Source organism: Phasianus colchicus, chromosome 1 (genome assembly GCF_987193195.1).
Source record: "Phasianus colchicus chromosome 1, bPhaCol1.hap1.1, whole genome shotgun sequence".
In the NCBI taxonomy this organism is placed as follows: Eukaryota; Metazoa; Chordata; class Aves; order Galliformes; family Phasianidae; genus Phasianus; species Phasianus colchicus.
In genome coordinates this window covers 9151102-9176757 of record NC_143436.1, presented here as the reverse complement: position 1 = coordinate 9176757, position 25656 = coordinate 9151102, and the positions used below count along the sequence as shown (strand labels likewise).

General features: G+C 36.4%; 1 long non-coding RNA gene across 1 annotated transcript; it reads right to left on the bottom strand.

Moving 5' to 3' along the window:
• Positions 1 to 21392: 21392 nt before the first annotated feature.
• LOC149919386 (uncharacterized) lies at positions 21393 to 22686 on the bottom strand. The gene is made up of 3 exons (XR_016463556.1): positions 22661 to 22686; positions 22305 to 22390; positions 21393 to 21674 (listed from the first exon to the last, which is right to left on the bottom strand). It is a non-coding gene; the product is annotated as an uncharacterized LOC149919386 (long non-coding RNA).
• Between the last annotated feature and the right edge of the window lie 2970 nt (positions 22687 to 25656).

The window sequence follows — 25656 nt, the reverse complement described above, 5'->3', positions numbered from 1 at the left end:
ACAGACAGACTCTTCACTGTGAAAAAAAAAAAAAAGGGGAAAAAAAAAAAAAAAGAAAAAAAAAGTAATTAAAAAGAAATGCTTATATTTCATGCTTTTGTTTAAATTGTACTGAAAAAATCTTGGAATATCCATGGAAACATAATATTTTCAGACTCAAACCATAAGAAAGCTGTAAATGGCTATGTGAATGCAAAACAAATGTTTAATTCCTTCAAGCAGGAAAGTCACAAGAATTAAGCTTCAACAGACATGGAATCAATAAAGATCCATGACTACGCATATCCCTAACTTGATATTTCTGATACTACATCAAATGAGGCAGTGTTGCCTGCCCCATTCTCTACATCCGTCATCCAGACACTATGGATGTAATATATCAAAATGCATTAATTTCCCCTTAAAATGTCTGTAAATACAACAGGAAAAGTACTGCTAAATTTTACAATCTTTTAGCAGCTGTTGCATGATGACCTTGTTTCAGGTTTACGTTTCTCTTTGCCTGAGTACAGGCATCTGACCTCTGCTGTCATCCTGACATGATAATATAACTGAGGACGGATCAGCTATCAAAGGTATCTGAGTAAGTATGGAAAAAGTATTCAGTCTGCTTAGTGGAGTCGGAACTTCCATCATGTAACTGTTTCTCTTATCTGTCCATAACACCTCTTCAGGCTACCTCCAGCACTTCTGCTGAGTGGTGACCTATCTCCTTCAGTATCTGGACTGGTTTTTGTGAAGTTTGGTTTTCCAATTTGTTCTTATTTGACTCACCTAGCTTGGGAGTAAATTAGATGAAACCATTTTCTAAATTATATTAAGTAGTGTGTATTTCACAGTTCCTCTCTGCACACTGACATCCTTTGATTTTATTTGGGTTCACAGGTATGCTGATCAACCGAATCCCTATCAACCGATCCCTAACCAAAGTCACAAACAAGCGATTCTTCTAAGGAAGATATTAAGGAAGGCATTAATGAGGTGCAGTGGCTGACTATTAGTGCACCTGTACCCCCAGTAAATGCAATTAAGTGCATGGTTCAGTCTTATGCATGACCACTGAACGTATATTCATCAGTTACTGCACTAAAATACTTCTCTTATTTCCTCTTTTAAATGTTTAGGGGCAGGGCTTTTCTCTATTTATATTGATTATATTGTAAAAGCATAGTAAGCTTCTGATCTTATTACTTGATAGTATTACAGGAGGAACTTCAAAAAAGCGGCATTGTTAGAGTAGTACTATTTGTGATAAAAAAAATAAAAATCTTTAATATGATACATTAGAAAAAGACCAAGACCTGCTTCAGAACAGCCATTTTCCAAATTTTAAGTCGCTGGATGTCAACTAAAAAAAATTCTATAGAACATCATATTCTCTTATCTGCCTCTTAGCTACAAATATTGTGAAAAACAAAACAACTATTAAATACTCTTCCTGTCTTGAGCTCCAAACTACAGGGAACTGAATCTTGGGCTGCAGCTCATAAAATGCTACCCATCAGCATCTGAACTTTTTCAGGAACTGGCAATGCAGGACTTTTAAGAGAATTTTAATCATCTCATATAGTTCTTAAAAGAGTCCATTTCTTGAAGATCATTGTGTGAATGAAAGAAGAAATTATTATCTTCCCACTGCGAATAAGTGTTACTAACTAAAATGTTTTGTGGTTCTACATTCTAAGACTAAATTCATAATTTCCCTTCATCATACAAAGAATTTGTTGTTGTTGTTCTGTCAAGATATTCCTCATGGAAATATACCTATATAATTGCTAGAGAAAATTAAAAAATTAAAAGTCTAATACTCCACTGATTTTCCTAAGGAGTAATTCAAAGGCACTACAGTTTGTATGTCAAAACTCCTTTTGTGTACAAAATTAGGCACTATGTTATATCAAAGACATGTATATTACTCTCCAAAAGCAATAAAAGTCCAAAATTTTTAAAGTCATGAAAATAAAGCAGAGGGCTTGAAGTGAAATAATTGACATTTCTGGATAGGTGGTATAGCACTGAGGTACTTTAACCTTTGCTTAACAACTTGATTTATTAATCATTTAGCCCCTAAAAAATTATGATTCTGAAGAAAGAATTTTCAGTTGTTTTGAGGTGAAGGAATAAATTCAGACTTTGAGCATATGAAAACTACTCCAAGGTTTTCTATATATTTCCCAATAAAACCACCTAAGTGATTTGAGCCAGTTCTGAAAATGAAGCACTGATGTATGTATCTTACAGACATTAAATATTGCTTAGGGTCTAAGTAATGCATCAACTTCTTTTTATTCTTTCCTCCCGGTTCCACAAGTTGATATTCATGAGATATGTTTTCTAAGAAAGGTTTAATAGCTTACTGTAATGTCAAAATTCTTCTAAAAAGATATCAGTAATGGTACCATCTGTAAGTTGTTCCATGTATATCCAACCAGGGAAAACAGTGTGAGAGATAATGATATTGTTATAAAGAATGCACAACTTATATCACATGTACATTACAGATAAAGAGGAGAAGTTACTAGACAGAAATACAAAGAATGGAAGGAAAGATTCTAATAAGTGGACTCAGCTGGACTTCTTTACTGTGGACATTTTAGAATATATGCCTTAATGGACATAATTCTTGGCTGAACTGTACCTATAACAGGCCAATATGAATTCATTCTGCAGTTTGACCTTTACACTTGACATTAGCAGAAGTGTGTATAAAATTTTTGCCAACAAAATGCTAGAAGAAAATTACAATTCTCACTTCTCTCAATGCTATTGTTAGAATCTTAACAAGCAACTGTTTGATATTACTTTTTTATAGATATCAGTATTATTTTATTATCCTATATTATGTATGAAAAGAAATTCACTAAAAGAATTACAGGTCTGGGGTGTATCTGGTACTTAGTTTATCTTCTTTGAAGGTCTTCTCAAGGGCTGTGCCTGATTGATAGGTTGCCGCCCATAATGAACTGAACATAAGACACATCATCATCCCTGCACACATTCTCTTCTTTCAACATGTGCTTGCTCTGGGATAGTTATTTGGCAAGAATAAAACAGATAAAATGAAAGAATGAGTTGTAAAAATTTTGAAGACCCAACTTAACACTTTTTGTTAAAAACAATTGAAAATGACAAAAACTGTTCAAACTCACTGGAACATCAAGTAGAAGAATTAGAAGAATCATTACCAATCACATAGTTGTTGATCTGTATTAGCTATCATATGCTGATGAGGTTAATCCAGAGGAAACTAATGAAACTTGGATGATAGCAAGGTTTGGGAAAAGGTTCTTAATTAAACAAATTTCAAGAAAATCTTGCAACCAGCAGTGTTATTTTTAAGCAATAAATCATATTTACCCAAAAAGACATGCATTACATGTTGTCCAAGAAAATTTCTCTGAAAGTAATCTGAAATAAGTAGAATTGAAAATAAGTAATTTTATGTATTGAAATACGTATTTAAAGCTCTCCCTTCATTCCCCCAGTTCAAATAAATAAAGAGTAGCTAAATTTGAAGAAGTGCAAAAATGCAGAAAAGAACCACTAGAACTGTGTACTTCTCTGTTAAGTTTAATCAAATTATTTTTCATATATGCCATAACTTTCACACTCTTTTTGGACACTCCATATCTTTGGGCCACTTTCACTTTGGCAAGGTATGGAGATTTGAGGGCAAGATAAGGCACAGAACTTATAAGCACAACACAGTTCTTTATTAGATAGAGCACGTAGGCATGAGCTGGGTCAAGTATGTTATTAAGAAAAACTATGGCTTACCCTGGAATAGAAGATACGGGGCAAGATATAGACTAAGATACACTCACAGATACCAGTACAGTCAGTATTAGAGGGGGACTTTAAGAAAGAAAGGAACAGACTCTTCAGTAGGGTCTGTTATGATAGGACAAGGAGAAATGTTTTTAAACTTAAAGAAATGAGGTAGACCAAATAGACCAGATATAAAGAAAAAATTTTTTTTACATTAAGTATAGTGAAGCACAGAAACAGGTTGCCCACAAAGGTGATGGATATCTCATCCCTTGAGACATTCAAGGTCAGGCCAGATGGGACTCTGAGCAACCTCCTCATTGCAGGGGAGCTCAACTAGGTAATCTTTGAAGATTCTTTCCAACTCAAACAATTATGTGATACTAAGATTCTCTTAGTGTCTGTAGGCCTGATCTCAACTGGTGAAGTGCAGAAGTGTTTATGTTCTGCTGTTCCTTGAAACAACTGATCTTGAAAATTGCTTATTTACCATGCTCTGACTTGACTGTTTATTTCCACTCATATTTTCATGCTAGCATTTTTCTTCTGAATCATTAATTATCAAAAATAACACAATGATCTAATTCATTTATTTTTTTTTTAATTATGCACAATTGATTATCTCATGTAACCTGTCACAGATTACAAGTAACAGCTGCTACTCAGTGCTAGCTGTACCTAGATCACACAGCTGAGCCTTCTAAAAGTACTCCTAGGTCACATTACTGCTTATGTAAGCCTAATGATACTTGCAAGGTGGAAAATATCAGTCTACAATTGACCAAGATGCTTTGTTCTTCCAAAACAGATGTATTCAATACCTGCACATTTGATGTCCAAAATTTTTATTTAGAGATGATATCATATTCTAGCTATGTACGTTAACCCCATACTGATCTCCTTCAGCAGAGGTCCTGTCCTGGTTTCAGAATTTATTGACTTTATTGTGATTATAACCACAGCAATCACTACCTGCTGACACCATCAAACTGTTCATCAGTAGTGAAATATTCCTGCTCAGCTGTCCAGATATGCTGCACAGCTGTTTTAGGAGCAATAACTCAGAATATGTCAACTATGAGTACATTTGGTTTTTTAGCTACCAAACTTGAAACAGAGGCAAAGTTTTTAGGCATTTTGTTACAAAACCCTGAGTTTGTGTCACATTTCCTTACAAAAATACACTTCTATTACTAAATCATAGTAATTTCCAAAGAGGACTGTGAATCTTTATAAACAACTTGATGATATTAATGCTCAATTCAATATTTATAAGCTTAAATACATCTCCAGATTGAAATATTTAAAGCTTGATTTTATCCCGGATGTTAACTCCTTAGCTGCAGTAAAAGTTTGTAAATTTTATGCAGTTCTGACATGCCAGAAAAGGGAAGAGTCTCGGGAATGGCAATAGACTTCTTTGATTCCTACTGTTTTTTCCATTAGGACTGGAATGCCTCAAAAATGAGAATCAAAGATCTACTAACTGTCAACAACTATTTAAAGACTCTTTCTGCATGCACCATTTGTAGAACCATTATAGCAGGTTTGTCACTTATCAGAAGTGCTGCCTAACATGACTCCTTCTAGCTCAGATTTTTCTCCCTTAAGACTTCATTTTGGATTGTTCAAAAATCATGCAAATACAGTATGACTGAATTCAACAGGAAAAAAACAAAACACCTAAATGTAGAATCTCAAAAGAGGAAAGGAAAATCACATCTGACCTTTCCTTCAGTACTTCTATAAGTAGGACCCCCAAATGAAATTTGGCTCCAAAAAACAATTTCCTCCTTTGCTGTGGATGTTCTCCATCCACATTTTAGTTTTCCTTATTAATGTCCAAATACTCCTAGTATGAAGCATTTTCCCTATTTTGTCTCCTGGAAGTGACTGAAAACCTGCTGCATTTATTTTCTTCTTTTCTAAAGGCTCAGTTTCCTTAAAAACCCAACAAGTCATCTGAGGAATTTTAGTTATCTCCTAATTAAAAACAAAAAAAAACAAACAAACAAAAAAAAACAAAAGAAAAAAAAACACAAAGAAAACCCAGAAATTTTCTTCTAACTGCACTTTTACTTTTGATCAGAACAGTGATATCTCTGCACTATTGTTCACACAGTTGTATTTATTAGCTTTGTTTATATGATCATAATCATGGATATAATCATAAACTTTTCTAACATTGGGCTATTAAATGCAACTTCAATGAAACATCAGAAAGCAGAAGAGAAGCCTGTGTAGTTTTCATCCTTTCATCCTTTCTTGCAGATTTCTTTTTAAGGATCTCTGTACTTGAGATATTTGTTGTAATTGAAAAAAAAAAAAAAAAAAAAAAAAAGGCTAAGGAAAAAGAAGTTGCTTTTTCTTGTTGCTTTTTCAAAAAAATTATTTTTCATTGGTAAGTCCATTAATAAGGTTATGTACCTGTCTTGCATTCTATTTAAATCATACATGAAAAAATGGGTGACAAACTACACTTGTTTTGCAATAAGGCTATTTTGTCGTTGTTTAGTTGCAGAGGGTTGCTTTGTTGTTGTTGTTTTGTCTGTGTGTTTTTAAAAGATTTTTATGAAGATCTGTGTATTTGTATGTCATGTAAGTCTTCGTTGAAGATCATTCAAAATGTTACTTTCAGCTGGAGAAGTTTTGATCCCAGTCTTAAATTCAACAAGATATCTCTAATAATTATGTTAAAATTTATTCAGAAGTTTAGCAGCTGTTTCCATAGACTCATACTTTGCTTTTATTCTATTTAGAAGACTTTGTTAGAAAGACCTGAAAGGTTTGTTTAAATGAACATTCTGTGAGTTGTGTTAAAAGTACTAACATGATGAATGCCTCTTTCCCCCTCTGCATGACTTCTTATTTCATAAGAAAAAAAGTGTTCTATCTCCATACAGTACAGATGCATCAGATATTGATATGTCACTTTTTTGTTTGTTTGTTTGAGCAGAGGAAATACAAGGCTTTTAGAGAAGTTTTGACACCTCTACATCTTGTTTTCGATTTAAACCTGTAGACATAGTTTGCCACCTTGTGGCAAAAATGCTTTTCAGAACTGCAGTGAATAGAACTACTGCTATAAGTCATATCTGATTGGAATTGTTGTCTCTAATATAGGACTGTAGGGAAGACAAGAGTCTCTAAAACATGAACTATCTTGTCTAGGAACCAAAATACATGAAAATTTTACTTTTAAAAGAATGTCTAAATTTAACTAGCTGAAATATTCTGCCAATCTGTAGCCAAGACAAAAGTATTTAAAAATTCTTCACACTAACCTTGGAAGTCATATAGTTCATGCAGGCTAATGAAAGCTAAGTACTAAGGCAAAATATTTCATGCATACAGATGCAATCTTATTAAGAGAAAAGGTTTTTTTTTTATTTCTTAAAGACGGTGGTTATGAAGACCAAGGTATTATAAGCAGCTAATGCTTCAGTTTGGTGGTGAAATCATAAATAAACATTGGAAAACTGGATTGCATCAACCAGAAAGAAAATATTACAGAATTGTTTTGTGTTCTTTACCAGACATATTTTAAGCAAAATCTACAGCTTGGGTAGAATTCCACATGTTCAACTAAAAATGTAGCAGTAAAAGTCCTTTCTATCTAACTCAGAACTACAATTACAGTCAACATGTGCATCTAATTGTTAGGCAACAGAATCGACTTCCTTTTTCTGGGACGTTCACTAGAAGGCCTATAAGCAAGGCTTCTGAGCAAAAATCTGAATTGTGCTTATTGTGAACTGGAAGAAAGAGCCTCTAAATTTCAGTGTACCCAGAGAAGTGCTTTAGAAAGGAAGTATACATATAGGTCACTCTGAAAGAGATATCTCATATTCATTTCCATGGAAATTACAACAGATACAAAGAGCACAATAGTATTTTTTGAAAGAGCAACTTTTTGACTACAAAACAATATTTTTCAACGGTCACCACAATTAGCTATGTATTTTCACCAGCAATGAACAAGAGTGCACACTGCACTCATAAAAATTTGTACTATTTGAGGTGAGCCACTGTCATTGTTGCCACCCATTGCCTCACTGTGCTGATGTCCACAGTTTGATCTCCATAAATGTTTAACAACCATTCATGAATTCAGTGGGTCCAATTCCTCCTGTGTGGAGGAATTTGATGACACACATTTTTCTTCATACTTACTTCCATGTCAGACACCATTTTGTCACACTACCCTCAGCTGCCATCTGTCACAAGGCAACAAAATGTAATAGGATATTGGTGGGAAGGTTCAATGTCTACTGCTGTACCACAAGCATCCACTTTTGATGTTGTGGGCCAACATAATAAAATAGGAGTCCTTACTTTTGGAGCATCCCGTGTACCTCTACATTATTTTACTTAATTACTCCATAGCATCCATGTACATCTACATTATTTTACTTAATTATTCCATAGCATCTCTCCTTTCTCCCAGTTTTTGATCTTCCTATCGATATTTCCTTCCATCAGGGCAGTTGCCTGAAATGCTTTTCTCTTAATTAACTAGTAATTAATAAGAAAAAAAAAAAAAACTAGTCTTAATTGGATCAGAGAGTTTGTAGTTTATTTCAAAGAATCAACAGGCTAAGTTAGCTTATGGAAATGCAGGATTTGCTCAGGTTCAATTGGAATCGGCAGCCTAAGGAAGTGGTGGAGTCACTGTCCCTGGAGATCTTCAAGAAACCTGGAGTTGTGACACTGAGGGACATGGTTTATTGGGCATGGTGGTGATGGGTTGACAGTTGGACTAGATTATGTTAGTGGTCTTTTATAACCTTAACTATTCTAAAAATGCAAGTTTCAGTTTGCCTTGCCTTATTTTTTTTTTTTTTTTTTAAATGTAAATTCAGTTTTGTCTAGAACTCTTTTTTTCTTCAGAAAATGTGGACCAAAAGATTGCATCCAGGCAGTCTTTCATTGTGTATGTGTTTTATTGCTTTTGCACTGAGGTTCTCAGGCATGAAGTAGATGTGAAAGAAAAATTCATGCCTTAGGTTGATTTTAATTGCCAATAGGTTCTTACTGTCCTAATAGATTAGGCACCTAACACCAACTACAGAAGAAAATAACCAACTCTGTTTTGTAAACAGCTATTCACAAAAAAAAGAAGAGCAATACTTTACAGGAAATGATTTTTCTCATCTGCAAATGCTGTGTTTTCCATCAAGTTTTTACTTTTAAACTGGAGAAGAGGGTTTATAAACTATCCAAAAAATAAAGAGCAGTTGATGTAGTTACTCTGATGTGGAAGAGTTCTGCAATGAATTGTCAAGTCTTTCTGTGGCATATAAGTCCATTTTCAGATATAAAACATGGTTCTCAGGATGACTTTTTCTCCATGTAGTAAGGAAAGTTTCTCTGTCTGTTTGGAATTGAATAATGAAATTAGACCACACGATTATTTCTGAGAAACATATATCTTACAGTCTTACTCTTATGAACAGATCTTTCCTATCTCTTCACCCTTTCTGTCTGAAGGTATATATCATTTACACAGCTTATTCAATATAGATTGAAACTGTATTAACATATTATCCTGTTTAATCTTCTTTATAGGCTAACATTGCTATACCAAGACTTATTTGTGATTTTCCTACTTTAGAATGCAGATACAAGCCCCCCTTTACACTATGAGAAACAATTAATGCAATCCAAAATGAGAGGAAACTAGATGGCTTTATTCAGCCTAATCTCCCCTTATCTATATGCTGGACCATATGCTGGACTTATTTTACCTGATAAGATTAAAGAAACCTTAAGATTTTTTTTCACTTGCTGCAGCCATTTTGAAAATCAGGAATAAGAAAAGCAAATGGTTAACCCAGCATTTGTCACTTTGCTATATTCAAAATTTAAGAAGCATTCTATTTTTTTAACACTAACAATATTCAGAGTGGATTGATTCCTTTCCTCCCTTTGCTTCCAGAAATCTTTTTGTTCCTTAGTGTCCTTTGTGGTCGGCTGTCATGAGAAGACAGAAAACTTGATTTTTATCATACAGAATGCTTCAGGCTTAGGAGCTTCCTGATGTATGAATTAAATGGATTTAGTTCATCAGCAGATCAGTCAGTCATACACTGATCTACGCTATTTATCCTTCTTAAATGTTTAACAGTAACCACGCACCTAGGAGCACAAAATAATAACTTTCTTTTCAGTTCTTAGCATCCAAAAAAAGTCAGCATAACATACAGAAGATAAATATTCTAGCACTTGGTAGGCTGCAATGACTACCAACCTATACTTTTAAACAAATCAATTGTAGAACAAACTCAAGTTTGTTTGTTTGTTTTTTATTTTGGGGAGATGAAAGCTACAATTTCATGTAAACCTGACATCCAATGCTTTGAAGAAAAGTAGAGAAACACCACCAAACATTATGAGCTTTCAGTAAAATTATGGGTGCCATCTAAGTTAAAAGTGCAGTAACTAATCATATTTCTTCTCTCTCTAAGTTACTAGCCTTTAAACAAATATAAAAGATACTCAGCTTTTAGTTTGGATAAATTTGTCAGTCATCAGAAGTAGCTGCCTAATTAGGAAGAAGTGTTCCTAGCAGTTGAAGTATGAACAGCTGCAGATAATGTTACTGGGTACTTTGGGTGGTTTAACCAATTTTATTCTTCCCTTCATGCTTTAGCACAGTATATAAAATATCTAGAGGTGAATAACAGATAATGTAGATAAGTATTGTGTAAATTTGTATCATTTAAAAGTTTTGTCTCTAAGCAAATCATCTTTGAAATCTCTAAACAATACTATGTTAATGAATTAAAAATACATTCCTTAGCATTTATTTGACTGCCAAACAAAATTAACACCAAATATTCTAGACCTTATGAAATGTTCAAAAAAATATATGGTATTAACAGTTATAAGAATTTGCAAACATAACCCTGAGGTTTTTTCAAAATCTTTTTAATTTTCTAAGATGCAGTAGAGTCAATGAATGCCAGTGGAGTGGAGTAGATGTTAAATTACTTCAGGAGGCAGCCCAAAGACTAATTTAAACTGTTTTTTTTTTTAATTAAGGGAAAAAAGAAAAACATCATTCTTTTACCAAGCATTGACTGAGACCTTCATCTAAAGGGTTAGACTCAAATCTTCTATTAATTTTGTTAAACACCCCCTGTCTGCATTCCAGAAATTCCTATGAATTTTTGCCATAAGCTAAATGACAAGTGTTTGAAAATGTTAACTTTGATTTCACAAAGATTTTTTTTTTTTCTTGGTAACTTTAAGTCAAATTTCTGATTACCTTTAAGCATAAAATGTAGACTGGGATCTAGATAAATGCACGTAGGTGGCCATTTTATCTCTATAATAAATCAAACCCCAAACCTCAGGCATAAGCACTTTTAGGGAGTTCAGATTCATGTCTGAATCCAAATGCTGTGGCTTGCACTCAATTCAACAGTACAGAAATGGTAATAGGAAATTAGAAGTTTCATCTCATGCTGTTTGGAGGGAACCTTTGAGTTATGTGTCATCATTTCTTTCTACATTGGGGAATAATGGATCTTAAAAATCACCTGGCAAGTATATTAAGGCATTCATGTTTTTGTCTGTACTGAGAGGCCAATTAAGTTTTCATGGGTTCATGCACAACTTTGTGGGTTTCCTTATTACAGAATTTTTCTAGAACGCTTGGAATGAAATCAACAGTCTTGTGTATGTAAATAAAATTGCTGTATTTGACATCCATGTGCGAGGGTTTTGACTTGACAAAGCAACAAAACTCATGAAACTTCTGCCATTAGTGTGCCCATCCATGTGCTTTCCTAATTTTGCTCTTCCATTCTCTTCCCAGTGAAAATGATACTTTATTAGAAGAATTCAGCAAGGGAGTAGAAGCATCAAAAATAAATAAGGTCCTACATCTTTTGTGAAAATGGACAAGCAGCTTCAGCAAGGGAAAAAACCTACATGTTATGTCTCTTGGAGGAAAAAAGAGGATGTCCGTGTTCATGCCTCTCCCCCACAGGAAGAGGTTTTAAGCAGATCCCAGACATGGAAACTTTCGAAAGTTTCAAAAGTCAGTAAAGCATGAAGCAGAAATATATGGAGCACAAGCTTTCCTTATTTCCTGTGGTTGTAGAACTCCTCATTTAAGTAATTAGTCTTCGTGACAATATACAAATAGCTTATATAAAAAGAATGCTTCTGCTATGGCCATTTTTTAGGAGAGAGCAGATGAAACAACAGTTGGGCAAGAGATTTCCCTTTATAAATTAGCCTAACAACTGCAGGGTCAATTACCTCTTATCCTCCCATACAGCTGTCTGTTCCTAGCTATGTTCTTGTTGCCTGGAAGACATAAGAGTATGTGTTAGGTATACTGTTTTAATTAGCATTCTTGCATGAACTTATATGTAATTAATGTTAGATTTAGTGTAAGATGAAGCAGCTTGAAAGCTGTTAGAAGGAAGGCAGCTGGATGAGGTTTTTTTTTTTTTTTTTTTTTTTTTTATCTCTTATCTACCTTGAATCTACCAGGAAACTGGCTGACTTCCTTCTAATGGACATTGCCTTGTGTCTTAAGCACAGCTCATTGCTTTTCAGTCTCATTTCCTAAAATAAATCCTTGCTGAGCAATACATGTCGTTGGTCCTAACATGGAAAAACAATTATGATTATTTCTATAATTTCTGAAACACGTTCTGTGAGTGTTATACTTTCTCAGAAATGCCTGAGCAGTACTTGGGCTTTTCAACCCTGCAATGATTCTACAATATCTCATACTTTGCCCTAGAGTCATACAAGATGTCCTTGCTGAAAGATTTTTTGTGATGCTATGTCACCCTCCAACATTGTTTTTTCACTGTGAAAACTTGAAGTCTGCATAAGCTGATTTGAAAGTAAGAAATTGATGTTTTTCCTCAGTGTATTCACTAAATAGCATCTCTGAGATGTGGGTTGCAGTTAACTGTCTACAGAGACATTTTCACATGGATAAACTGTGGAATATTTGTAAATAAAAACAACCAAAGTACTATCATGCAACTTGTTTGCAGTATGGGTTACTGGAGAGTTAATTTGCCAGCGAGTCTGTCTATTAACACAAGTCCTAAATATTTATTCTGGAAGAAAAAGCAAGAACAAAATAATCTAGGAGAAGAAAAATAAATGAAAATCTGTTTTCCCACAGTATATCTGTAATGGTGGGTTTCATCCTAGAATATCTACATTAGTAATCCACATTGAATAAAACATTAGCTCCTTTCACCATAATAACACTTTCCTGAAAGAATACCTCAACACTCCTTCAATTCTATTAAAGAAAGGAGAGGAGAGGAGAGGAGAGGAGAGGAGAGGAGAGGAGAGGAGAGGAGAGGAGAGGAGAGGAGAGGAGAGGAGAGGAGAGAGGAAAAGAGAGGAAAAAAAGAGAGGAAAAGAGAGGAAAAGAGAGGAAAAGAGAGGAAAAGAGAGGAAAAGAGAGGAAAAGAGAGGAAAAGAGAGGAAAAGAGAGGAAAAGAGAGGAAAAGAGAGGAAAAGAGAGGAAAAGAGAGGAAAAGAGAGGAAAAGAGAAGAAAAGAGAAGAAAAGAGAAGAAAAGAGAAGAAAAGAAAAGAAAAGAAAAGAAAAGAAAAGAAAAGAAAAGAAAAGAAAAGAAAAGAAAAGAAAAGAAAAGAAAAGAAAAGAAAAGAAAAGAAAAGAAAAGAAAAGGCTTTCTCCTTTAATATTTCCTTCCTATCTTCTAACAGAAGAACAGAAGTGCTTTCATCTGAGCAATGGGAACTATTTTAAAGAACATTAACGGGATTTTTCTGAAAGCATGTATTATTATTCCACTACTGGTGCTTTTAGTCTCATTATCAACAAGACAAATCATTTTTATTCAACTCTATTTATACATGTGGTTGACCAAGAGAAAATGTTTTTTAAAAGACTCAATGAGGTGTTACTTAAATGTGGTTTTCAGCTTTAAGTGATTTATTATCTATAAATTGAAAGATTTAATTCCAGAAGGCTGTGGGATACTGCACTCTTTCTCCTCATTGCAAGCTGTGTTTTAGCTAAGATTACAGCAGGTGAAAGTTCTAATATCTGTTCACCAGGCCTTATAAAATACTAGTATCCAGGATCCATTTGGTTCTCATTAGATACAAGACTAAAGGAGCAAAATCTTTTGAAGGAAGGAAATCTCCCTCCCCCAAGAAACACACCGCACTCCCACAGAAATATCTTATAGGCAAGTTCTTTCTTTCATCAAAATATATAGTATAGAATAGTAGGCACAAAAAAAACAAACTTCACGGACCTACCACTGTTCTAAAATCCCCTGATGATTTAATCTCATGGTGCACTACTAATTAATGATGTGTCTTATTCTTCTTTTGCTTTCCAGTGTTTTTCCTTCTACTATATTTTGTAGCTCTGAATTTGTGTGGTTTCTGCTTCCTCTTTTTCCCCATTGTGTCTCCAACTATTCCTTCAAGCAGTGCTGTGGCTCTCTGGCATATTAGACTAAAGAATTATTTTCACTAGTTTGGGAAGTCACTTCAGAGGAGGCAGAGAGTAAACACTCTCACATATATGGTTCCTGCTTTCATTTGTTTGCTGTTTTATGTAGATGAAGGCATTCAGAAATTCTCTTGCTCAGAAATTCATCATAATTCAGACCTAGGAGATTCTGTCACAATCTTCTCAATATAGCAGGCATCAGAGAGCTGGCTCAGAAGTTCACTATTTTCCCCCTCCAAAATATATTTTTCCATTTCTTTATCCAGGCCTTCATATCTTTTTCTGTAACCAGAGATGTTGTCTGAGTGTGAAAGGAAAAGGAAACTGTCAGCAACTCAGGCTAGGTGTATAACTGGCAGCAAAACATTATGCTTCTCAAGTCCAGAACTTCTTTTTCCAATGATACGTGAGAAATGTAGACTTTCTGTCATCACAATTTATGTCTGGAATGGCAGCCTTAGGAAGGCCTTAAGGTTGAGCAGCTACTGAGATTTTTTTAATTTATCAAGTAATTAATTAAGAAGAAGCCGTGGGAGTTGAAGAAAAAATTCTACTGAGCATGTATCTGTATGTTCAGGTGCCAAACTCAGTTCAATCCATCCTGCTGGTTCCTAACAAACTTTGAAGCATCGTTAAAGATTTCTTGAAGACTGACATAAGAGAGTTATTGCAATGTTCTGGAATGTATTCATCAGATTAACATCAAGGACAGAACATAGGAATATCTTTCTTTGATTATTAACTCAGTAATTTTTCATTGGTATATAATATGTAAAAGGGGGAGCAAATTTGTTTGCTAGAATTCCAAGTCATTGCAATGATTCATCCTACATAATCACTATTTTAATTGCTGTAGTTCCAGAGTAGAGGAATCTCAGAAATATCTCAGATGGTTTTAGTTACAAATACCCAAGTATAATTATAGTGAAAGTCATATGAAAGCACAGTTAACAGTAGACCATGAGATGTAGGTCAGTCCAGTATAAAAAAAAAATTAAAACCATCACTTTTATATCCTACCATCAAAAAGATAGGTAGCAGCTGTTGAAAAATATTAATATATATCTCAGGGATATCAAGGATTGTTTCCTTCCATCAAAAAACATGTGAGCATTTCTGTGGTTGTTTGACTTATCCATATTAATGACCTAATATGGTTTTCTGCTTCTTATAGTGCCTTGACTGTAGAGATTTGAGAGATGAGACAATCTCCCATGCTGCAGAAACAGCTGCAGCTATGCAACATAAGTATTTTCAATCTTACCAGGTTACAGAAATCTGTCTACCTAAACTATTTGATCAGTATAATCCTTCATCTACAAGTTGGAATCTTTCAAGTTAAATAATAGTTTTCCTCTTCTTATTTTATCCTTTACTGGTTTATGTTTCATTCCTTAAACAGAGACAAGTGTAGCTGACAGGCTGAGGGAGCTGGGCTTGTTCAGCCTGGAGAAAAGAAGGCAGTGGGATGACCTCATTGCAGCCTTCCAGTACCTAAAGGGAGCCTACAAACAGGAAGGGAGTCGACTCTTTGAAAGGGTAGATAAGAGCAGGACATGGGGAAATGATTTTAAGTTGGAGGGAAGATTTAAGCTGGATGTCGGGGGGAAGTGAGAGTGTTAAGGTGCTGAAATAGGCTGCCAAAGAGGTTGTGGATGCCCCGTCCCTGGAGGTGTTCAATGTCAGATTGGATTGGGGCCCAGGGCAGCCTGGTCTAGGGGAGGTTGGCCGCACTGCCTGCAGCAAGGGTGTTAGAGATTCATGATCCTTGAAGTCCCTTCCAACCCGGGCCATTCTATGATTCTATGATTCTATGTATTTAATTAGGACAGAAAGTGCAGGATCCTGTCATACAGCCAACTGCCATGCAGCTTGAGGGAGCTTTTGGGCTATTCACTGTTTATGGGATATGATGATTGACTCATAGTCACACTTTTTAGTGTATGCTTGATTGACCCTCATTTGTTGAATCAGGTGTCTACCATTAGCTCTTTCAGCACTCAGTTTGAGAAGGATTTGTGGTTCCTATCTGAGCCAGGACTGAGTTGTAACCAGCAGTGTGCTCATTATCTGCCTTAGCAAGGACTTGTGTCTAACAGCCAGGCTGAAGGAGGAAGCAGAGGGTCATGATAAAGCACCCTGTCACAGAGTGGCAAATCTTTACCCTCATGGCCCAGGCACAATCATGTCTATGAGTCTAACATATTTTCAGTGCCCTGTTGATACCTTTCCTACATGGAGCTCTCCCAGACATGTGTTGTCTATCTGTACAATATTGAACACCATCAGTAACTGAATTTACATTTATTGCTATATGGTATAAGTAGCATTTTATTGAGGTTAAACTGTCTGGAAAAGGCATGTCTTGCTGGTGTGCTTCTAAGCCATGCAGGATGAGTTTTATGTCCAAAATGAAGAACAGATTATCCACACAAGCATCCTCATTTTTCTCCAAATTTTTATCAGCAGAGGTTGCTGTCCTTTTCTCTGAGTCCTGGTATGCAGTTACTGCCTTTCAGACTTAGTAGGAGCTTTTAAGATTGTATCATGTTAAACAAGGAAACCTCCAATACAGTGAGATGTCAACTCTTACTTAAATGGGAACTCAGAGACAGAAGCTTTACATCTACATGAAAGGAATTGCTTATTGCTTACGTGACACTATATGACAGCAGAAGATTTAAGAGATGTGTGAATGTGGCACTTAGGGACATGTTTTAGTGGTAGGCTTGTATTATTAGGTGGATGGTTGGACTTGATCTGATTTTTTTTTCAGCATAAACGATACTTTGATTTTATGACTCTAGGAGCTAGCAGTCATAGAAAATGAAGTGGAACTGACAAATATAGCATATATATTAAGCACAGTCAGATGGTGATGAGAGTTAAATTTATTATGATGATGATTATCATCATTATTTATTTTCTCCCTGTAAAATCACAAAACCCTTATCAGGCTTATCAGTCAGAAGCTCAAGTGAAGGATAGAACCTAGACATCTGTCATGAAGGAATGAAGGGTACTGATGGACACTTGAATAAATAAGCAAAGGCTCCTGTAATCCCCAGCTAACCTGTGAGTTCCACATGTTCAGTTCTGATCTGGTTTCAGTCTCTGAGTAGAAGGCTTAGCAAGCACATTACTTGCTCTGAGGACTCTGACTTTTTATCAGATCTGTGATGATTTTTTTTCTGAGAGATCAACTGAATCGAGAAATCCAGGCCTTTTTGCAGATGTGCTCTTCCAAATGTTACTGTAAAGCTTCCACATGGCTTCCTTTCCAAAACTGCCCATATCACTGTCCTGTGAATGGCATAAGACTTTAAAAACAGGAAAATAAATTTACTTCTTAATTAGGTCATTGTATATTTATACTATCAAAGTATGTAACTGCAATATCTCATTTCTAAAGACCACAGTGATAGCTAAGAAAACTATTTAATACTTTGCTCAAAAGGCTAATTCAATAAATATTTTCCAAACTGGCTACAGACAGGAGCAGCAGGAACATCACTGATGTCAGACCGGAGACCAGAGAGTAGAGTGAAAGGTAGCAGGAGCACAAGGAGAGTCAGCACCATGGCTGGGTTATTTCTTCCTGAGCAAGATAAGGCCAAAGCCAAAAAAAAAGATTCATGCTGATGTGCAGAGGCATTTTTTTCCTGGGAGAGTGACAGATTCCAAAAATATTTTTTGTTGTTTTTTGAATGGAGATAAAATCCCAAATTTTCACAGTGCAGTAAATACCAATGAAATTAAATAAGGTTATTTTTGAGAGCTCGGAATGTGTTGCTTAACCTTACTATAGTGCTTTGTTTTGTTTCTTATCTTTAGGACAGAATAAAATATGATTAACAAACAAAGTTTTGAATCAAATAAAGTTTTAGAAGGGACAAGAAGGATTTATTGTTTCACAGTATTAAAATACTTTCAGTTACAATTATTTTTTATAAGATATCCAGTTCTATGCTAACTAAATAGCAGTTTTTACAGTCACAGACAAAGGATTCTTGTTATGCTCTATCCAGAGATACAAAGAAAATGTGAGGAGCTTTAACAGTTCTGATAAATCCTTCATTAGATCCAAAGCCCTGGTTGGTTATTACTGTAATATTCAGACACATACAAACTCTTGTAATACTTTCTGCTATAAATAGTTTTTTAAAATGTGATCCTGAAGACTGAATACTGTGAAGGAAATAAATTTATAGCTGCATATGTTTTTAGAAGTGCATATTTTTGAGACACTGAAGCCATACTTGCTGTGAGGTCAGATATGGTATCATATATGATTTAAGGAACAGCCAAGAACTTTACACGAGAGATACTTGTGCAATCTCTTAAAGTTCTGTTCTGGTCTTTCAAGCCAAAGTATTTGTACATTTTTTTTCCTCAGCCTTCCCTTTTACTTAGAACATCATGTTTTGTCTTCATGAGCCTATTCTAAGATCTGACAGATGCTGAAGTACAAAAATTAAGAAAGCCACTTCTAGATATAGTTAAGATACATCCCTGAAGAGCAGTCAGATGTGTGAATGCATATCTGGTTCATGCTGCCTTGGTCATTTTGTCTGAGGATAGTTTGTATTTTTCTGGAATGCACTGCAGGATTTAGAAATCTGAATCAGCTCTGAAGTGTAAGTTCTGAGCTGAACCTAAAATCCTTGGATTAGTGTAAGCACAACTCAGCAACAATAAAATATCAATGTGCTATCGACATTATTTTCATACTTGATCTAAAATGTGGCACTGTACCATGGTGGTACTAGGAATAAAATTAACTACTAGGTGCTACTAGGAATAAAATTAGTCCCAGGTGGAAGAAACAAAGACATCAAGAAACACCAGTGTCCTTTCAATCAGAAGTAATCAACACAGAGACATATGAAACATCCTGATGAATTGTGTGATGGGTTTAATAAAATTTATGGATATTTGCATTTATCAGTGAAACATTACTTGCTTAAGAGGTAATATGGGAATTTTAAGTTTCCATTAATAATAATGATTTTAAAAAATATATTTCTACCACTATTTTTTAACACTGTGATTTTGAAGGAGGCAGCTAAGAGAGAGACAGCAGTAGACAAAATTACGAACATCCTAATTTTATATACATTGCAATAGTTTCAGAAATCCTTTTAATGCTGAGTGTATGATCTTTCTCCCCCTCCCTCCTTTCCTTTTTCTTTTCATAGGAAAATGAAGAAAAAATAAATGAAAAAGAAAAAAAGAAAAAATGTTTGAAGTAGAAGTTTGAATTAGAGACTGATGACAGATTCAGAACATAAAAACCTTTTATGCAGAGGTTAAATACTAAAGTTAGAAAAATTCATCTCAAGACTGAGTTGCGTACTGATGATCACTTGCCACCCTATTAGTTCTGATTATTTTTGGCACAAAATCAAACTGAACAGATAGTCTGCTTTACTGCAGGAATGCAGTCTTGCTACCATCTAGTGGCTAAAATAAGTCTTTCAACTAATCTTTCCATGCTGAATATTCAGGTGATAAAGGCTGTGACAAGTGCCCATATATGAGTAGAAAAGTATCTCTTCTTAATTATGATGTATAGCATAAGGAAAAACTTTATCTTAGACCTCTACAGATTTCTAAAAAAAAGCCTGTGCATCATTTTACGTTGACACTTTCTAACATATCTTCAAAGAAAGAAATAGTGGCTTACTCTGATATGAGTAATGAGAATCAATACCTAATGGGCAATAAAACAAACAAACAAGCAAACAAAAGACACAGAATCACAGAATCATAGAATCACAGAATGGCCAGGGTTGGAAGGGACCTCAAGGATCATGAAACTCCAACCTCCCTGCCACATGCAGGGCCACCAACCTCCACATTTAATGCTAGACCAGGCTGCCCAGGGCCACATCCAATCTGGTCTCAAACACTTCCAGGGACGGGGCATCCACAACCTCTCTGGGCAGCCTGTTACAGCACCTCACCATTCTCTTGTAAAGAATTTCCCCCTGATGTCCAACCTAAATCTCCCCTCCCTCCCCTTAAAACCATTTCCCCTGGTTCTGCAGTTCTCTACCCTTTCAAAGAGTTGGTTCCCCTCCTGTTTGTAGGCTCCCTTTAGGTACTGAAATGCTGCAATGAGGTCACCCCACAGCCTTCTTTTCTCCAGGCTGAACAAGCCCAGCTCCCTCAGCCTGTCTTCATAGGGGAGGTGCTCCAGTCCCCTGATCATCTTTGTGGCTCTCCTCTGGACCCTCTCCAACAGCTCCCTGTCTTTTTTGTACTGGGGGCTCCACGCTTGGATGCAGTATTCCAGATGGGGCCTCACAAGAGCAGAGTAGAGGGGAACAATCACCTCCCTGTCCCTGCTGGCCACCCCTCTTTTGATGGAGCCCAGGATACCATTTGTCTTCCAAGCCGCAAGGGCACACTGCTGGCTCATGTTAAGTTTTTCATCAATCAAGACCCCCAGGTCCTTCTCTGCAGGGCTGTTCTCAAGGACCTCTCCTTCCAGTCTGTGTGGATGCCTGGGATTCCTCCAGCCCAAGTGCAAAACCCTGCACTTTGCCATGTTGAACCTCATCAGGTTCACCCGGGCGCACCTTTCTAGCTTCTCGAGGTCCCTCTGAATGGCATCCCTTCCTTCAACCGTGTCAACTGTACCACTCAGCTTGGTGTCGTCAGCAAACTTGCTGAGGGTGCACTCGATTCCATCAGTGATGTCATTGATAAAGATGTTAAAGAGCACCGGTCCCAAGACAGACCCCTGGGGGACGCCGCTCATTACCAGCCTCCACCTGGACATAGAACCATTGATGACCACCCTGTCTGCAGCCTTTCAACCACTTTCTTATCCATTGAGTGGTCCACCCATCAAATCCACATCCCTCCATTTTGGAGTTAAGGATGTGGTGGAGGACCATGTCAGAGGCCTTGCTCAAGTCCAGGTAAATGACATCGGACGCCTTTCCCTTGTCCACTGATGCCGTCAGTCCATCATAAAAGGCCACCAGATTGGTCAAGCATGAACTCCCTTTGGTGAAGCCATGATGGCTGTCATGGATCACACGCCCTTTTCTCATGTGATCAAGCATGTCATCTAGGATGATCTGTTCCAAGACCTTATATTGGATGTTGGAAATGAAGATAGATATTGTGCAAAGATTCTTTACTTAATCCACAGTTTAGCAGGTGGATAAGAGTAGATAAATAAAAATAGAGGGAACCACTCAGAACGTGATGATAACATAATGGACAGCCATAAAAAATGTAAATAAACAGCTTGGTCAATAGTTCATAGCTCTCTTCACTCTTGTTGCTTCTACATAGTCAAATGCATTGTCCTTTCCATGAGAAAATACATTTGTTTCTTATTCCTAGGTAGGTGATGTCCTTTCTTGTGGATTTTTACTAAAAGTTACAGCAGTGGTTCAGCATCCAGTGACAGGCCTACAAATATAGAATAAAAATTGAACTCAGGAATGCTGAATGATTTGGAACTTCTGGTAACTCTGAGAGGAGTCTTGTTATTATGAACTTTTTTTACTGTTTCCTTCCCTGAGTTAATCTACACATATTGAAAACAAGGCATAGTATTATTTTTGAGACATCTCTGGAACGTAGAAAATATTATTAACTTATTAATTTGATGTAATTCAAAATAGTGTGTTTGCAGTATCTCAAGGTCATGCTCGGGATCAGCACCTCATTGCAGCTTTCCTTATGTTAATAATGAGTTACGAGAAACTTTCCTAAGCAAGTTTTCTAAGCAAGCCAGAATAAACCTGACAATAGTTAAAATTATTTGTTTTTATCAGCAGGGAAATCAGGGCACATAACATTTCACAAGAATTCTGATTTGGTTCAGCATAGAGAACAATACTGGCAATTTTCACAGCCTTGTCCTCACTACAGGCTCATACAGTAATCCATAGTTGATTTCAAAATTGCTTTCTTGTGTTAGTAAAGTCTTTTAGGTTAAAGCCTTATTTTTTCATTGCCAAAATATTTATTTCAAAAGTATTTCTACAATCTCTTTGGATTCCTGAATATTAAAAGTGTTAGTGCTTATTTTCTTACGTGTTCCATACAGTGAAGCCTTTGCTTCTTTTCTTAGTCTCAGGAAAAAGTCCATCCTAAAGGTATTATCTAACTGAAAGTAAATACTGTAAATAAAAGAAAAGGTAAATTAAGAAATATCACCAGAATAGGTGAAGGAGAAGTAAATGCAAATCAAAAGCAGACATAGAATGAAGAGTGCTTTTGAAAAGTTTGGAAATTAAAGTCTTTTCCTTGCCAAGTTTTAAATGTTTGACCTTATGCAAGTGTTGCTTTCGGCTCACAAGAACTGAACAGACTAGAAATTTCAATTAAAATGTGAACATGAAAGTAGGAGCCATCACATCTGTAACTCTTGGCAGGCTAAAATGTACAACCTGCACATGTTCAGTCTCCCTACAGCCTCTTCTATTGCAGAGCCAGTATCTGAGGCAATGTCAATTGTATGAAGTCATAAAGCAAGAGTCCTTGTGGAATTGAACTTGTTCCAGGGAATGTATTACACAGCACAGTTCCTGGCTTATCATTTTGAACTAGAAAGCTCACATCATGTCTGAAGGCTCAGAGCTTCTCCTGCCTTGCATTTTCAATGTGTTTTCATGAACTGGAGAGCAGATGGATAAATAGTCAACATGTATCTAGCTACTCAATGATCAAAAATGTTAGCTTCATCAAGAAGCTGATATAAGCTGATTTTTTGCAGGACTACCTCAAAGGTGAAGAGTTTCGGGCTCAATATTGTTTCACTCATGTATTATAGAAGAATGAGTGTATCCAAAAACAATCCTCCAAATTAAGAAACACTAAGGCAATTTGGTAATCCATTGCATAGAAGCTGCTTTGAGAAAGGGGTTACAAATTTGAATCCGGAAGCCTTAGCAAGGACATGATTTTTCAGTGAAAGGCTTCATATTCTGGTTTCTAAGGGACAATCTACAAGACAGACCATATCAGTTAGGCCAGTTATCACAGGTCAGTACACAACAAGAAGTTTGGTGGAGAATTTGATGTTATAATTATAGAAAGTTTTTCTGGACTGGATCTCTATGTTAGTCTGTGCCTTCTCCTGATGACAGGATCAAGTTCAATTTCATCATCTGTAACAGATGCTTGTGTTGAATTTCATAGAAGCTTCTGTGATAGGATTTGTAGCTTCCTCAGGAAACTTTTTCTAGTGCTTTGCATTTCAAGTCTTTTCTGTAGTTCAATCTCAGTTATTATGTCAGTTTTAACAGAGAAAGAAGAGCTTCCCGTTTTTCCTTTTTTTTTAAAATACTTTCTGCATGGATTTATTTAATGTTTGAATGTTAATAAGTCACCCTGTAATTTTCTCTTTGTTCACTGAGCAACTCAAATTAAATATGTAACTTCAATAGAAAAAAAAAGTCAATTTTCTCCGTATAATCAAGAAAGCATAGTGAGATAGCAAACTGATCTGAATGTTTTTATTTCTGAAGAGGGTCATTTGTAGGTTATTACAAATACAAAACTGGGTCACTGGCTGTCATACTTTCAGTGAAATCAGGTTCACCAATTTTGTGTTACTTTCTGATAGAAGCCTGCACATCTCTATGGAGTTGCTTATTCCCACAATAGAACCACAATAAGCACCACAATAACTAAAGAGAAATCACTTCAGAAATGTTTGTTCTTATATATATCTATGTATATATTAATGAAATGGAAAAATTCTGAGGTGAGCATGAATGAATGTAATTCATATATTCCCATCTTAACAGCCCTGCATTATCAGGAATTTTTACCTCATCTACTATAAGCAGAGTCATATGAATGTGTAAATTTGACTGTGTCTACACTTTTTGTAAATCTTCTCTTCCAATGCTTATTTTGCACTTCCCAAAGGACGACTATCTTGTTTCAGGTTGTGTTCTGCCTCTGTTATGAGTTTTAGGTGTCACTTTGATCTGAAAACTGAAAATATTCTCCCACAGCATCCCATAAAAATGCATCTTTTTGGGATGCCTCTGTTGCAGAAGTCTCAGAGTTTACTGAAACCAACTACATACACTACAGACGTCACAAACTGCTGTAAGAGCCCGAATTTGTAAATCTTCACATCATCTTCACATCATCTCTGAGTACATCTGATACCATGACCCTGGTCCACCAATTAACTTTCATGTCAGCCACTTTCATTTTTTGATCTGGACAGGCTGGATAGTTGGGTGAAGCCAATGGGATGGTGTTCAAGGCCAAATGCCGGATCCTGCACTTTGGCCACAACAACCCAGGCAATGCTACAGGCTTGGGGCAGAGTGGCTGGAAGACTGCGTAGAGGAAATGGACCTGGGGGTATTGATTGATGCTCAGCTGAACATGAGCCAGTAGTGTGCCCAGGTGGCCAAGAAGGCCAATGGCATCCTGACTTGCATCAGAAATGGTGTTGCCAGCAGGAACAGGGAAGTGATTGTCCCCCTATACTCAGCTCTGGTGAGGACGCACCTCGAGTACTGTGTTCAGTTTTGGGCCCCTCACTGCAAGAAAGACATTGAGGCCCTGGAGCGGGTTCAGAGAAGGACAACAAAGCTGGTGAGGGGTCTGGAGCACAGGCCTGATGAGGAGCGGCTGAAGGAGGTGGGATTGTTCAGTCTGGAGAAGAGGAGGCTCAGAGGAGATCTTATTGCTCTCTATAACTACATGAAGGGAGGTTGTAGCGAGCTGGGGTCGGCCTCTTCTCTCGTGTAGGTAGTGATTGAACTAGAGGGAATGGCTTTAAGCTGCACCAGGGGAGATTTAGGCTGGATATTAGGAAATACTACTTCTCTGAAAGGGTGGTCAGGCACTGGAATGGGCTGCCCAGGGAGGTGGTGGAGTCACCGACCCTGGGGGTGTTCAAGGAACGTTTGGATTTTGTGTTGAGGGATATGGTTTAGTGAGAACTATTGGTGATAGGTGGATGGTTGGACTGGATGATCTTGTAGGTCTTTTCCAACCTTGGTGTTTCTGTGATTTCTGATTCTGTGATTTTCCAAAGCCTGAATCCAAAAGCATGTAAGACTGGCTTCTCTGTTCAGTGGTCATGCATGAGAAACCAAGAGTTCAAAACAGACAAATAACTTTCCTTTCCTTTCTCAGTGACACTATCCTGCAGAAATGAGGTGTTCTATCTGAGTCTCAACAGAAAGTACTTCACAGAATTTGTAGATTTTTGTTTCCTCATAGATGGTGCTATTGCACCACAGCAATGCTTGTCTTCCTTCAAATTGTTCTGGCTGCTCCTGCTACATTAATACAAGGTCTTTCAAAATAAAAACACTGACAGATGGAATTTATTTTATTAATCCTCCATTGTAGTTCTCTTTTAATTAGAGTAGCAATATCATGGTTTTAGGCATGAACAGAATCTTAATAA